Here is a 15,030-nt window from a genome sequence, read left to right as displayed (position 1 = left end):
TAACTAACCTGCCTATTAGTGACTTTTTTGTTGCTGAATTTCATTGGCTAAATCTTCAATTAAAGGTTGGTATTTTGTACACTTCAGGCCCAAGCAAGCGCTACTAACTTCATCTGTCAATCTGTTTCTTTTGTTGGTTTTGATATTATTTAACGCTGAGAATAAGGCCTCACAAAAGTATGTAGAGGGAAAAATTGTGAGTAAAGCCATTGCTATATTTTTCAGGGTGCTAAAAGTGTCTGGTAGTCGGTTCCAGGCACTCCAAATTTCCTGTTCGTAGTGGCACTCCTCTTGATTCTCCAAGCGGCACCTTTCCAGATTCTCAAGCTTTGACCTCAAGTCGACAAACACCTGAGCCCAGATACTGTCTTGAAATTCTGCAAGTTGCATCTCCAAATCATCAATTTTCATCCATTGGAAACCATTTAATTCCAAACTACTGTAGATTACTACATCAGGATACTTAATTATTTTCATGGTCTGTTCTAGAGTTCTAAATTGACTAAATCTATCACTAAACTGCTCAAGTAACGAGTCTAAAACATGCTGGTACTTCATATGCAAGAGTTCCATTTCATTTTGTACAGCTGCACTGGCCTTCTCAAAATACTTTGTTACTCGAGGAAAATACTTACAAGTTTTAGTTTCTACATCTCACTTGAAAATTTTAACTTTACTCTCAAAAGCTTTTATGTATCCAAACATAACGTCAATACTTTTGCCAAAACCTTGTAACTTTAAATTCAGTTCATTAATATGAACAGAGAGATCTGTAAAAAGCATCAGGGTGTTGACCCACTTATCATCATTAAGCTGAGGAAAGTTTCCCAGATCCTTATGGTCAAGAAATACCTTAATTTCTTCAAAGCACTCCACAAAGCACTCAAGAACTTTGCCTCGGCTCAGCCATCTTCCATTATTGTACATCAGCAGTCCACTGTAGGTGGAATCAACCTCCAGCAAAAGTGCTGAAAATTCTCACTTGTGAAGGGGGCGAGCAGCTATTAAATTAACTATTTATGTAACAACTGACATTAAGTCATTTAAGTCGGTGAATCCTACCTTGGCACATAAAGCCTCCTGATGGATAATACAATGAAAAGGCACAAGCGGATGTCCAATAGCTTCTGTAAACAATTTGACAAATCCGACTTTTCCCCCCACCATATTTGGTGCCCCATCTGTCGTCACTGTCACAACTTTAGAGATATCAATGCTTAGGTCACGAAATGTTTGTATAACAACCTTACATATTTCGCTTCCTGATTTACTTGTTGACACTGATACTAACTTTATCAACTCTTCTCTCATTGTGAGACCATCAGAATATCGACCAATAATGGCCAACTGAGCATGTGATGTGACATCAGTAGTTTCATCAAGAGAGATCGAAAAATATTTACACTTCCCTATGTCTCTCTTTAATTGAGGTTGTACGTTTGTGTTCAGTTTCATTATTCGCTCTTTTATGATATTTGTACTGAGTGGTAACTCAGATATTCTCTTAATAATTGCATCTTTATTCTGCATATCGTGAAATAGAACTGGTGCACATCTTAGGAGAGTTTCTTTAATAAATTCTCCCTCACTGAGCACTTTTCCATGCTGACCTGTAGAGTGAGCAATGCTCAAACTTGCAGATGTTAAATTTGTAGAGCCTTTCATAAATTTAAGGATGGAATTAGATTGGCTCTTATAAAGGTGTAGCTGCCTGGAAATGTATTCCTTCCTTTCATCCTCACTTTTTTCCAAGAGCTGAGTATGATTAGTTTTCGAAATGTCTATTTATATTCCACGTTCTGCTCACTACCATTTCAGTACATAGAACGCAAAATGATCTGCCATTTTTTTCTATAAAGCCATACATCTTGGTCCATGTCTCTTGAAAGGGTCAGCCACTGCTACTACCACTTCCTTTACTTAACCTTAGCTTTTTATTTTTTGGGTTCTCCATCAGGGGGGCAGTGACAGAAGATAGAATTATAGATAGCTTGTTAGGCCTGCAGGCAATTAGGGGTTAACTAGCCTAACTAACCACAAAATGGTGCATAGAACTGTCTTTTAGGAAAGGGCAGGGTTAATAAGCAGAAATAGGGGTTAATAAGGATGCACAACAGTAATAGTGGTGAAATGGCGTCTGCACTATGGAGCAAGATAGTGTTCCTTATGTGAATTAAAATAGCTGCCGCTATTTCTAATGGCGGGAAACGGCACCCATAGCACACCACAAACCCTCGCCTCTCCCAGCCTCCCCCTCACTTATCTCAGTAATGATGGATTAGAAATCCATGACACCCCAGAACAGTAGATAATGGTTGCTGTGGTTAACTGTTATTTGGTTACTGGTAATGGCAGGGCCCCCAGAGATGCGTCACCCGCTGCGTTCCGCTGCTCCCTGCTCTGCTCATAGAAGTAGGGCAAAGATCCCAGCTTAACCAGAAGTCCCAGAAGTAGACGCTCTGTGCCAGACTTCTGTTGTATTGCCCTACAGATCTCTGGCACAGAGTGTCTCATAGGAGAGGATGAAACATTTGCGACTAGAGTCTCATTTGCGAATATAGTCTTGGAGTTAGAGTCTAACTCCAAAACTCTAGTCGCAAATGTTTCATCCTCAGGAGCAGCAAATGTTTCATCCTCGGCATGTGGCCGCCTCAGCGGCCGCGTGTCCTCAGAAATGGCTACGGGTGTCAGTGCTGACACGCGTGTCATAGGTTCGCCATCACTGCCATAGGGCGTCATTCATGTTTGTCAGGAGTCTGACCTCTGTGTACCTTTTTTGGGGGACACTCCATGTTTATGTTCTATAGGGAGTCATTTGTTTCCGTCGGGAGTCTCACCTGCTGCTGTGTGTTCGGCCGGATTCCTGACACAGTTGTTTCCTCTTGCTACTAAAGGTGCTCATCGTGGGATGGACTAAACCTGGAGATTGGGGTTTTATAAAGATTTTCTTTGTTTGAGCTAAAATACTGAGAAAGAAGTGTTAACATGGTCAATTGTCAAAGTGCTTTGGGTTGTATGTTAAATGGCCATTGATTCTGGAACACAAGGATGGGTTTGTAATAAAATGAGATTTAGAATTGAGTCCTAGTTTTCCTCACCGCTCGTCACTGGTGGCGTTTTTGGGGTGTAGGTTCTCTGGGCTCCCTGCATCAGCACCCCAGTCTGCCCAGCCCCCAGAATCCACCAGCTCCCTTTGCCACAGGTCAGAGCATGGAAAGCGAGGTTTCCTGTTTACCAGGCAACAGCGTTTAAGCTCCTATTAGTTGAATCCCATTTTGATTGGGGATTTATCTCAAACAGGAGCTCAGCTTACAGAGCTCCATTGGATTTTCCCAAGGCTGCTCAACCAGGAAGTGTCAGAAGAAGGAGGGAGGGAGGGAGGCATGTAGCAATCCCCTCCTGGCCTGACCTAGTGGTGTTCTGTGCAGTGGCCGCCTGCATGTGCCCTTCCTTCCTCACCAAACCTCTCCTGTAAGGAGCCTCCTCTCCCTCCTTTCCATTCTTTCCCCAGGTCCTGCCGCTGTGGGAGCCGCCCACTCAGCGAGCTGCCCTCCCCAGTGCTTTGAACCAAACTGAGCAGCGGCACCTTAGGCCTCCTCCCCTGCGCCTTTGGCGTTTGCAGGATCTGACACTGGCCAGTCACCCCTCGGAGCTCTCAGCCTCTGTCCCCTGACTCTCTCCCTTCTGGGACAGCCCTTCAGGGCTCACACTTGCCAGTCGCTCTGTCACTCACTCATTCCTTTCACAAACACTCATTGACCGCTCCTGTGTGCTCACTCCCAGGTTCCACCGTGGAGGCAGCGCCCTCCAGGCCCCTCTGCAGGGCTGACCACCTGCTCCCCTAGCACTGCCCACTCCTGAGCTTCAGACCTGAGGTCGGCTGCCTTAGACCTTCTGCCCAGGCGGCAGGCTTCCTCCACTCTCCCTGGCTCCTTTGGGCTCCCTACTTATCTAAGCACACCAGCTGTCAATCACCGAAGCCAAAAGCCTGTGGTGCGGGCTGGACTCCTCCTCTCTCCACTTCCCACAGGTGGTAGCTCCCCTGAACCTGGGAATGGGTCTGGAATCTGTCCGGCCACCTTAGCTGACTGTGCTCATCCCACGACCCCCGACATCCCTGTCCCTGGGTCTTGGCCGGGGCTTGTGAACTGGTCTGCCTGCCTCATGCAACTCCTCCAGCCAGTCACAGCCTAAGGCACTCTTGATTGGGGCTCAGCTCCTCATGAGCGGCTCACTGGCCCAAGGTCACATAGCCAGTTAGAAGTCACAGTGATGCTTGCACTAGGGGCTGACTGACTCCCCAACTCTAGAGTTCTCTTTCCAGCCCCAAGCAACCTCCCGAGTGACCTGTTTGTAGAAATCCAAAGTCAGACAAGCCTCGCCTGTCACAGGGCCCAGCTCTGGGACCTTCCTGAGGCAGCCACGCGGGTGAGCATCACAGGGTGAGCTAACCAAGAGGACCAGATGCAACTGCACGAGCTGTGCTGCTCTCGGGCCCAGCAACAGGTCAGCAGTCTAGAGTGTGTGTGTGTATGTGAGTGTGTTTGTGTGTGTTTGCGTGCACACACACTGAAGCACATGCGTGTGTGTATATGTGTGAGTCCAAGGGTGATGAGAACACAAGCTGTGACCAAAATCAAGGGCTTGTCTGTGTCTCCTGCCTGGCACTTGTCCCCTCTCCCCTAGGCAGACAGCCTGCTCAGTGCCAGCCCCGAGGGGTCTTGGAAGCCAGGCCCCCGCCTTCTGGCGAGAACATGCTATCACTCTGCCCTCACTAGGGTGGCAGCAGGGACCTCAGCAATTTTTATTTTATAACTAGTCTCGATTTTAATTCCTTCTCACTTTTGCCTCATTGGTTTACTTAGGGTAATGGCTGCCCTGAACTCAAGATATTTGGAGATATTTCACCCAATACAGTCACCATGGTCCTACCTATACCCCTCCCTTCAAAATATGCTGCTGGGCCCTGGTGGTGTTGCTCAGTGGTTGAGCATCGACCTACAAACTAGGCGGTCATGGTTCAATTCCTAGTGAGGGCACATGCCCTGGTAGTGGGCTCCATCCTCTGTAGGGGGCATGCAGGAGGCAGCCGATCAATGATTCTCTCTCATCGTTGATGTTTCTTTCTCTCTCTCCATCTCCCTTGCTCTCTGAAATCAATAAAAATGTCTTTTAAATAAAAGTTAGAAAAATCTTATTGCTTTTATGCATATTATATTACTGAGGTAAATTTTGCTTATCCCCGACTTACAGCGTCATTTCCGAATGATTTCCTCAAACCTGCTGGTATAGTTACTGTGTCCCCACAGTGCCGAGTCCCTTCCACCTTTAAGTGTGAGCTGAGTAATCCTTTTCTGCAGTGGCCTCGCAGCCTAATGCAGGAGATGACTTAGCACAGGATGAGTCTGAAGAGACGTTTCAATGACGTGTCAGGGAAGCTCACAGGAGACCAAGCTCCCAGCCCAAGAGCAGCCTCCATGGTGGGGCGAGAAGGCATCGGGCTGGCGGCTTAGCTTGGAAACTCCTTGGTAGAAATAGAATCTGTTCACCTGTCGATATGTGCGTTTAACCAGGATGGCGACTTTGCAGGTACATGGAGAGTGAAAAACAAGCGATCTTTGTATGTTTGTGCAACTTGAGTATTTGAGGTGTCTTGTTATCCAAGCAATTATCCCTTTTACATGTAAACCAGCTTGATTACATATATATCTTTAATTGATTTCAGAGAGGAAGGCAGAGGGCCAGAGGGATAGAAACATCAGTGATGAGAGAGAACAGTTGGTCAGCTGCCTCCTGCACGCCCCCTAATGGGGATAGTGCCCATGTGCCTTGAGCAGGGATTGAACTGTGACCTTCTGGTTCATGGGTCAATGTACAACTACTAAGCCACACCAGCGGGCGAACCAGCACGACTGTGAGCTTGTAGGGTAGATTGCTTAAATAACTGGTTCCAGTTTTAGTATACGGGCTGCCGACGCGAGCACAGACTGCTTAAAGACATGGCTTGGAGAGCTGCGTTCTCCCGCTGAGGCTGAGATGGGGATTCTCTTTGCTTTGCCTCCTCGGGCTCCTTCCAACACGACGTTGGTGCTTCTCACAGGATGGCTGTTGACAGCTTCTGGTGGCAGCATCATGTGCTTACTGTGGGCAGGAGCTGGCCAGTGCAGCGACAGGTACGGGTGGAAAAGGAGATTGTAGGGACCCGTCTCATCTGTTAATAGGCATCCTTATATCTACACATACATATGACATGGGTATATGTCTACACAGACATGTGATATGCAGACATATCTACATATACATGGCCATCTCAGCTAGTGGCTGAATAAAACTGCTGGACCGGCCAGATAGAGTAGTTACCAATTGGTCTTCTCAATGCCAATGCTTCCTGGACAGGATGGATTAGCTCCATTTCATCCTGATAACAGTACTGAGGAAGGTCTTATGAGCCCTGTTTTAGAGATGAGAAAACTGCAGAACAACCAGCTTATGTACCTTCCCCAAGACCAGTTGGCTGAGCCAGGAATTGAATCCCAGCAGGTCTGGGCAGAAAGACCTGGCTCTTAACCACCAGGCTGCACTGTCTCCTTCACATAGTGAGATGCAAGCATATGCTGGTGAGCAATGTACAGTGGCCAAGGGCAAAGCGTGTGCTGGAGGGCCTCAGAGAGGCAATGGTGCTCTTGAAACCCAGGATGGACACCCCAGGGCTGGCCTTGATGGGCTACAGGGGGCTGTGCAGCGAAGAGAGGCTGGTAAGCCCTGCTGTAAAGGCGTGAAGAGAAAAGATGAAACACATTCACCGCCTTAGGAGGAGCCGGGGCCTCCTGTAAGGGCCTGTGATGTTCTGTCCTCCCCGTGGATGCGCGTCCTGCACGCCCCATTGCCAGTGGGAGTCCAGTGTTGGCCCCTCCAAGGTCATGGTGATTAGCTGTGAAGCTTGCCTGCAGGGGTCAGTGCCTCATCTTGAGGGGCAGCTGGCTTGGGGGCAGAGGTGGGTGTGAGGAGTGACCAGTGGCAGCGCTGGAGAGGACGGGAGGAAGCAAAGTCACAGGACAGGATGGCACAGAATGGGCAGGCCATTTGGTTTCCATCTTAATGGTGGTAAAACACACACAAGGAAACTGACCACGTAGCCAGGTTAAGAGCACAGTTCAGTGGCATTAAGAGCTGCTATACAACCATCCTCCCACCCATCTCCAGAACTTTTTCCATGTTACAAAACTAAAACTTCATTCGCATTAAACTCGAACCCTCTTTGTGCCCCCGCCCCTTTCTCCAAGAGGCCTCCACAGAAAGGAAAAGCATTTCTCCTTCCACTGGCCTCCATCGTGTGAAGCCAGAGGGCGAGCAGGCTTTCTAGAGGGAGCCCTTGTGCCAGCGGCTCTGTCTCCAACCTGATCAAAGGAGAGAGAGAGCCTGGGCCTCCTGGGCTCTGAGGCGTGTGACAAGGATACAAGTTCGCCTGAACCTTCTGCAGTGTGACCAGGATGGCTTTCCGGCTCACGTTCCCACATCCTGCTGACCCCTGGAGACTCAGAGCCATCAGCACCTTTATTAGATGTAAAGTGTGGTTTGTGCCAATGAGACTTGTGGGCCAGGAGCCCTTGCCCACAGAGTACCTTCTTGCATTTTCCCTAAGCTATTTCTAGATGATAACCTGTGACGCACTGGCACATCTTCAAAATACACACACACACACACTCATGCACACACACACTCATGCACACACACACACACTCATGCACACGCACACACTCATGCACACACACTCATGCACACATGCGTGCACACCAGCACCCTGGCCCTACCACTTGCCCTGTTGCACACCCGTCAGCCCCTGTGTCATTCATGGGATGTTGTATGTTTGCAACCAGCCCTTTCACCAGGTCCAGAGAAGCAGAAGTTCCTGTCCAACAACTGCCCTGAATGCCTGGGGAGGGCGCTGACATTCATTCCCTGAGCAGCTACTGTGGGCCAGACCCCTTCCAAGCACTCCGTGGGAATAAACAGATTTACTTCATTTGTTACATGTGCTGACAAAAAGGGTGACAGACTCCCTCTTCCCAACTGCAACCAGAGAAATCATTGGATGAGAGACAGGCATGGGCTCCAGGGTGTAAGACAGAAGGGAGACCCTGTAGAGACCTGGGTGGGGTAGTGAGGGTGCTGAGTATCTGCACGCAGCAATGGAGGAGGTGGGACAGACGGGAGACACGCCTGCTCTTGAGTCTCCCTTGCACAGCCCTGCACACAGGTCCTCAGCCCTCTGGCAGACACCAGCCCTGGTCCACCTGTCAGGGCACAGGATGGGAGGTGCCCAGGGAGGCAGGGATAATAACCCAGTGCCCAAGGCACCCCCTCCACCTGCTCCTCACACCCAGCCTGGAGGCTGCAGCTGGGAGTCCTTCCTCTCCTGTGGCTTCTCTCCAGGAGCATAGGAGACAGTGACCAGGCAGGTGGGCAGGGACCAGAGCTCTCCACACTGCCTTTGAAACGCTCACTCCCGGAAATCAGGGTGAGCGCAAGGTTGGTCCTTCTGGGGCTGCAAGGGAAAATCTCTCCCAGCTTCTGGTGCTGCCAGCTGTCCTGGTTCCCTGGCTTGGAGACCCATCCTCCCCACCCATCTCTGCGTCCAAGTCACTTGACCTTCTTTCTGCGAGTGAGTCTAATTTCCCTCTTACAAGGACACCTGTCACTGCAGTGAGGGCCCACCCTTCCAAGACCCAAGGCCTCCTCTGAACATGATTACATCTGCAAAGGCCCTGTTCCCAAATAAGGCCACGGTCACTATCTCCCACCTTCATGGATTTGGGGACACTGTAGAACACACCTCAGAAGAGGTATCACGCGGCCCAAGGTGGAGTGGAAACACCAGTCTCAGAACAGCAGAGTAGGAATTTCCTGTAAATACTGGTAAACACACGCCCAGGCACAGGGACACATTTTCCTATGGGCATGTTCTCTCCCCCGTCAGTGCACTCGTGTGTGACAAGATTCACGCCCTGCGACAAGCACGGCCCCTTCTGTGGCAGGGCGGGAAGAGGCCTCTGTGCCAGGACCTGCAGGGCTTCCCAGGATGAAGGGAGAACTCATCTCTGCACTCACCACCTCCTCCTGGTACAGCTTGGCTGGAGGAGACACACTGCAGCTGCGCGGTTCCCTGCACTGCCGCCGCCCGCCAGCAGGGGGCCCCGCCCCGCCCCGCCCCTCACAGAGCCCACTCTGTGCCCGGAAGTCCCGCCCCTGCAGGAAGTAACCAGGTGCCTCAGGAAGATGGCAGGGTCCAGGGGCTTAGGAGTGCCTGGCCAGAGTGGCTGCTGACGGCACGGGACCCTGGGGCGGCGGGCGGGGCCCTGAGGCGGCTGACCCTGCGGGGGGAGGGGAGCTGGTGCGGCGACCCCGGAGGGCAGCCCCGCGGGGAGACGTGCTCACTGCGGGGAGTCCGTCCGCTTCTGCAGCAAAGATGGGGAGTGGGGGCCCGGGCACGGGGCGCGGGCTGAGGACCGCCCCGCTCAGGCCCCGTTCTCCGGGGTGGGCCTCCCCGCTCTGCGTGGACCCGCCGCTGAGGGAGGCGCCTTCTGAGTCGGGTTTGTTTCTGAGGAAGACTCCTCCTCACAGGCCAGGCCGCCCTCCCCGCAGAGGGAGATGGAGCCGGCGCCGCCTCCGCCCTGTGTGGCCCCGCTCAGGGCGCTGCTCCAGGGCTGCCCGGGCCCAAGTCCTCCTGTGACGGACCGGGACCCTCCTCAGCCAGAGGCTCTGGGCTCAGACGGAATGTCACCGAGTTTAGTGAAAGCCATCGGCCCTGGCCACCTGCTGCAGGTCCGGCGTCCACTGGACTGAGCACAGGAGGTCACGGGGCCACTTCCCACGCCAACCTGCCCTCCTGGCCTGAGGACACCAGGAAGGACTCGATGCGGGGCCTCATCCTGGTGCCTGGGCGCATGGCGGCCCCTGAAACCTGTGCAGAGCCTTGAGCTCTCCGGGGGCGGCGGCCATTAAGCTCCAGTTCTGTGGTGACAGGAGCGTCCTCGTGGGACCCAGACTGTGTCACGAGCCCAGGGTCCGTCACTGAGCTGCTCTTGAGTCATTTATCAATCAAACATGAGGTCTCTGCAGAGTTGTGTGCAAGTGCCATCGGAACTCATGTTCGTGCTTAGCAACTTCAGCAACAGGAATGGTATTGCTCGTTTTAAATGCTCTCCTAAGTTATAGTTTGTATTGAGGACATCAAATACATTCAGAATTTCAGATATTTGATGAAGTTAAGGAATTTCAATCATGCTTCATGAAAATGATTGTCCGTGTGTTGAAAACGTTCAACCTGAGTATTTTATACATAAATTATTTTTATGTCTGCAGAATTCTAATTTCCCTTTTAAAAAATATATTTCTATTGATTTCAGAGAAGAAGGGAGAGGGAGAGAGAAAAACATCAATGATGAGAGAGAATCTGATGGTCAGCCTCCGGCTGGCCTCACATTGGGGATTGAGCCTGCAACCTGGGCCTGTGCCCTGACCAGGAATCAAACCTCGAGTCCCTAGTTCATAGGTCTACTCTCAACCACTGAGTGATGCCGACTGGGCTAATTTCTCTTTTTTAAGATATATTTGAGCATAATGTTGTCGTCATGGTGTGCTCTTCAGGTTGATTTTCGTGAAGGGGCTCCAGTAGGGAGTTTACAGATTACATTATCATTTGTTACCCACAGAGAATCCCCCGTCTATGGGCGCTGGCCTCTGTGAGGTCACTCCCTCCTGCCCATCTGTGCCTTTCTCTGGAGTCTTCTAGCATTTAGTGTTTGCCCTTCAGCAATGTCACGTGTGTATCACACTCTCACCTGTCTGTCTGAGCTCACCTGCAGCCACAATTGAAGCAGCCCCCCTTAACCGGCTCTTCCCCTCCAGGTTTCCTCTTCCAGCTTCTGATCCTCGGAGTTTAACCTTTTACGTCTAGTGGCCGAGTGGCTGGTCACAGCTGCCAGTTCTGTCTCGGGGTCTTCCTTCCTAGGTCCCGCAGGTCCGCGTTTGTGCAGGTGTCACTTCCCAACTGGACCTTCGACACCGCTCCATGCCTCCTCCAGGCTCAGCGCGCCTTCAGAAGGAGTGCTGTTAGATGGGCAGCCTTGCAGACAGAGCTAGGCGGTGGTCTTTTTCCAGTGAGCCAGATGGCTGCTGGCTGAGGCAGTCCACCTTGACCTAGAAGACGAGAGGGTGTGCTTACAGGGGAGGCTCCAGTGCTCTGGCGGATTGTTCTGTGCTGCATCCAGCAGTCCGTGTGGCCATGTATCCATACTGTACACGCATACTGTTGGATGCAGCACAGAACAATCCGCCAGATTGTTTTTAAAGTTGATGACCCTGCCCTAACGGGTTTGGCTCAGTGGATAGAGTGTCGGCCTGCAGACTCAAGGGTCCCAGGTTTGATTCTGATCAAGGGCATGTACGTTGGTTGCAGGCACATACCCAGTAGGGGGTGTGCAGGAGGCAGCTGGTCGATGTTTCTCTCTCATCGATGTTTCTAACTCTCTATCTCTCTCCCTTCCTCTCTGTAAAAAAATCAATAAAATATATTTTTGAAAAAGAGACTAAAAAAAAAGTGGATGCCCTGTGGGCATGTGTATCCTACCATGTGTATATGGATGCGTTGATTTTAAAAGTACTGACACTTTCAGCATAAACACTTCAGCTTGTTGAAAAGAAGGATCCCTGAGAGGAATTTGCTGTCACGATTGTCAGGTATTGGCGATGACGTTTGGTCTGTTTCATTCGTGCAGGCCAGAGCTCCCTTTCTGGAGACCGCAGTGAGAAAGTTTGATGATGTCTATAAAAAGGGAAGTGAGGGCAAAGAGGGTGGCAGCCTGTTCACCATCATTGCCCATTTGTATGACTTCCACGTGGTACAGTCTCTCCTCATATTCGACATTTTGGAAAAACTTACTGGGAATTGCACAAAGATATGGAACTGATCCTATTACTGCTGAGAAATGTCTTCAGAAGTGATCACAGAGACCCAGGCCAAAGCCAGCAGGGCAGGCAGCAAGTTCCAGGACAAGACCAGGTACCGTGGGTCACTCAACCTGCCTCCTAAGTGCCTCAATCCTCAGAAGCTGACCAGCACATAGAAATAAGTGGGGAAATGCTATGTTTCATTTCCTAGTAATCTGTTATCTTCTGCTTCTGTGATTTGATTTTTTTAATCTTTCAAACTAGAGGCCCAGTGCACAGATTCGGCTCTCCGTCATCCCCCAATGGGTGCCAGATTGCGAGAGGGCACAGGCCGGACCAAGGGACCCCAGTGATGCACCATCAGGGCCGGGAAGGGACCTTGGGAGGGCTCCAGGGCATGTCTGGCCCATCTGGCCCAGTCCCAGTCATCTGGACCCCAGCAGCAAGCTAACCTACCAGTCAGAGCATTAGGTCTAACGGTTGGAGGGACAGTTAGCATATTAGGCTTTTATATAGAGAGACTAGAGGCCCGGTACACAGGATTCGTGTACTGGTGGGGTGGATGGCCTGCAGGGATCTGCCTGCTGTGGAAGCTCCATTCATCCTGATCAGCCTAGCAGTGCTAACACTGTGGGAGTGCACTGACAACCAGGGGACAGCTCCTACATTGAGCATCTGCCCCCTGGTGGTCAGTGAGCATCATAGCGACTGGTCATCATTCTGGTCATTCCACAGTTCAGTCGCTGGGCTTTTATTATATAGGATGTGAACAAGCCTTGTTTTAGTACTAAGAATAGGATATTTTGTGAGTTTAAGAATTCTTAAATGCTCATCTACTTAAAACATGTTTACTGATTTCTTAAATGCTCATCTACTTAAAACATGTTTACTGAGGAAGGTCATGTGGTTCGGGGCTTAGGTATCAGCTCACCTGGATTTCTGGCTAAGCCACTGGACAGCAATGTGACCTGAGCCTTCCAAGCCTCAGTTTCCCCTTCTAGAAAGCAGGTCTGGGCACAGCTCTGACCTTGTTTCCTTTTCTGCAGATCAGAGATAGGGGAGGGCGGGGAAGCCCCTAGGGATGTATGAGAACCAGGAAAAGGGTTCGTGTGGGGCCCACAGGGGAGCAGGGAGGAGGCCTTTGTAAGGACTTGGGCTTTTATCCTGGAGGCACCTGAAGGGTTCTGAGTGGGAAAATGGCCCGGGAAGTGTTTGTGCTAATGGTCCCGTTGGCTACAACGTAGAAAACGGATGTGGTCAGGCAGGTGTACCCCCCTTCAGGGGTCGGAGATGGTGGTGGGAGGATTAGCTCAGTTGGAGTGGGTGTGGGTGTGGGTGTGAGGACTGACCAGGTAGGGCATGGATGGGAGGGAAGGCCCGAGTCAGCCCATGTTCTCAGCTTGGGCCTTCAGTGGACAGGAGTACATGCAGGAGACCTAGGCTCAAAAAGGAAGATGGGCTCTTTTCTGAAATCCCGTAATAGTCACTGGGAGGAGTTGTGGTCTGAGCCCTCCGAGGAGGTCCTGAGGCCCTGAGGTGGCCAGCCTCAGGGTTAGAATCACTGATATTCAGACATTTGAGAAGAAGAGCGGGAGGAAGGTCACCAGAGACAGGCCATAGTGTCACAAAGAAGAAGCTTCCCCTGTATTGAATGCCCAGAGATTAGCTTTACAACACAGAAGTCAGCCTGGCCGACGTGGCTCAGTGGTTGAGCATGGACCTATGAACCAGGAGGCCCTGGTTTGATTCCTGGTTGCAGACTCCATCTCCAGTGTTGGGTGTGCAGGAGGCAACTGATCAATGATTCTCTCTCATCATTGATTTTTCTCTTTCTCCTTCCTCTTTCCACCTTGAAATTATATATATACATACATATATATACATATATATATATGTATATGTTTGTTTTGCGTTGTTTTAATCCTCACTCAAGTATATTTTTCCAATTACTTTTTAGAGAGAGTGGAAGAGAAAGGGAAGACTGAGAGAAATATCAATGTGAGAGACACATATCCATTGGTTGTCTCTTGCACATGCCCCAACCAGGGCCTGAGCCAGGGAGGAGCCTGCATCCTAAGTACGCCCTTGACTGGAATTGAACCCAAGATGCCCCATCCACAGGCTGACGCTCTATCCACTGAGCCAATCCCGGTGGGGATATATATATATATATATATATATATATATATATATATATATATATATATAATTGGTTTCAGAGAGGAAAGGAGACGGGGGAGGGAGAGAGAAACATCAATAAGAGAATCATTGATTGGCTGCCTCCTGCTTACTCCACACTGGGGATTAAGCCCACAATTGGGGCATGTGCCCTGACCTGGAATTAAATCATGACCACCTGGCTCATAGGTCAACACTCAGCCACTAAGCCAGGCCAACTAGGTTCAGGTGCCAGTAAAAATACTTGTATAAATAAAAAAATGGTATTGCCGGTTTAGTTCTCTTCAAGGTATTCTTTGAAACTATTGGGAAATTTGGTAAGAATTTAGAAGTTAAAATTTGACAATTACCTTCTAAGATGTAATGGAACCCATTCTTTCTTTAAATCCTATCCCAGGGATATGATTCCTGATTTGAAAGAGAGAGAGAGAATCGATGATGTTAGAGAAATGCATCAGTTGGTTGCCTCTCATATGCACCCCCACTGGGGACTGAACGCCCAACCTAGGTATGTGCCTTGACTGGGAATTGAACCCACAGTCTTCCATGTACAGAATGATGACCCACCCAACTGAGCCACCCCAGTCTGGTCATGGAACCAATATTTAGAAAAGAAAACCTTATATTCCTCCTAAGATTTCTGCATATTGAAAGTCCAAAGTACAGCTAAGTCAATGGGAATTGATGGAACATTATGATGACTTTGAGTGGGTTAAAGGAGATATGATGTATACAACATGCTCATCGCTGTGCCAGGCCAGAACTCACTCTTTTGTGGTTTCAGTCAACCTCATCCTGTTTTCTGTGTCATTGTTATGTATTTTCCCTAAAATAGCTCTAGGTTTATAAATTTTGCATCATTTCTCTGAAACATTGGCCCAAAAATTTGGGAGCAGAGAATTT

Source organism: Cnephaeus nilssonii, assembly GCF_951640355.1.
Source record: "Cnephaeus nilssonii genome assembly, chromosome: 4".
In the NCBI taxonomy this organism is placed as follows: Eukaryota; Metazoa; Chordata; class Mammalia; order Chiroptera; family Vespertilionidae; genus Cnephaeus; species Cnephaeus nilssonii.
This window is presented reverse-complemented; position numbering follows the sequence as displayed.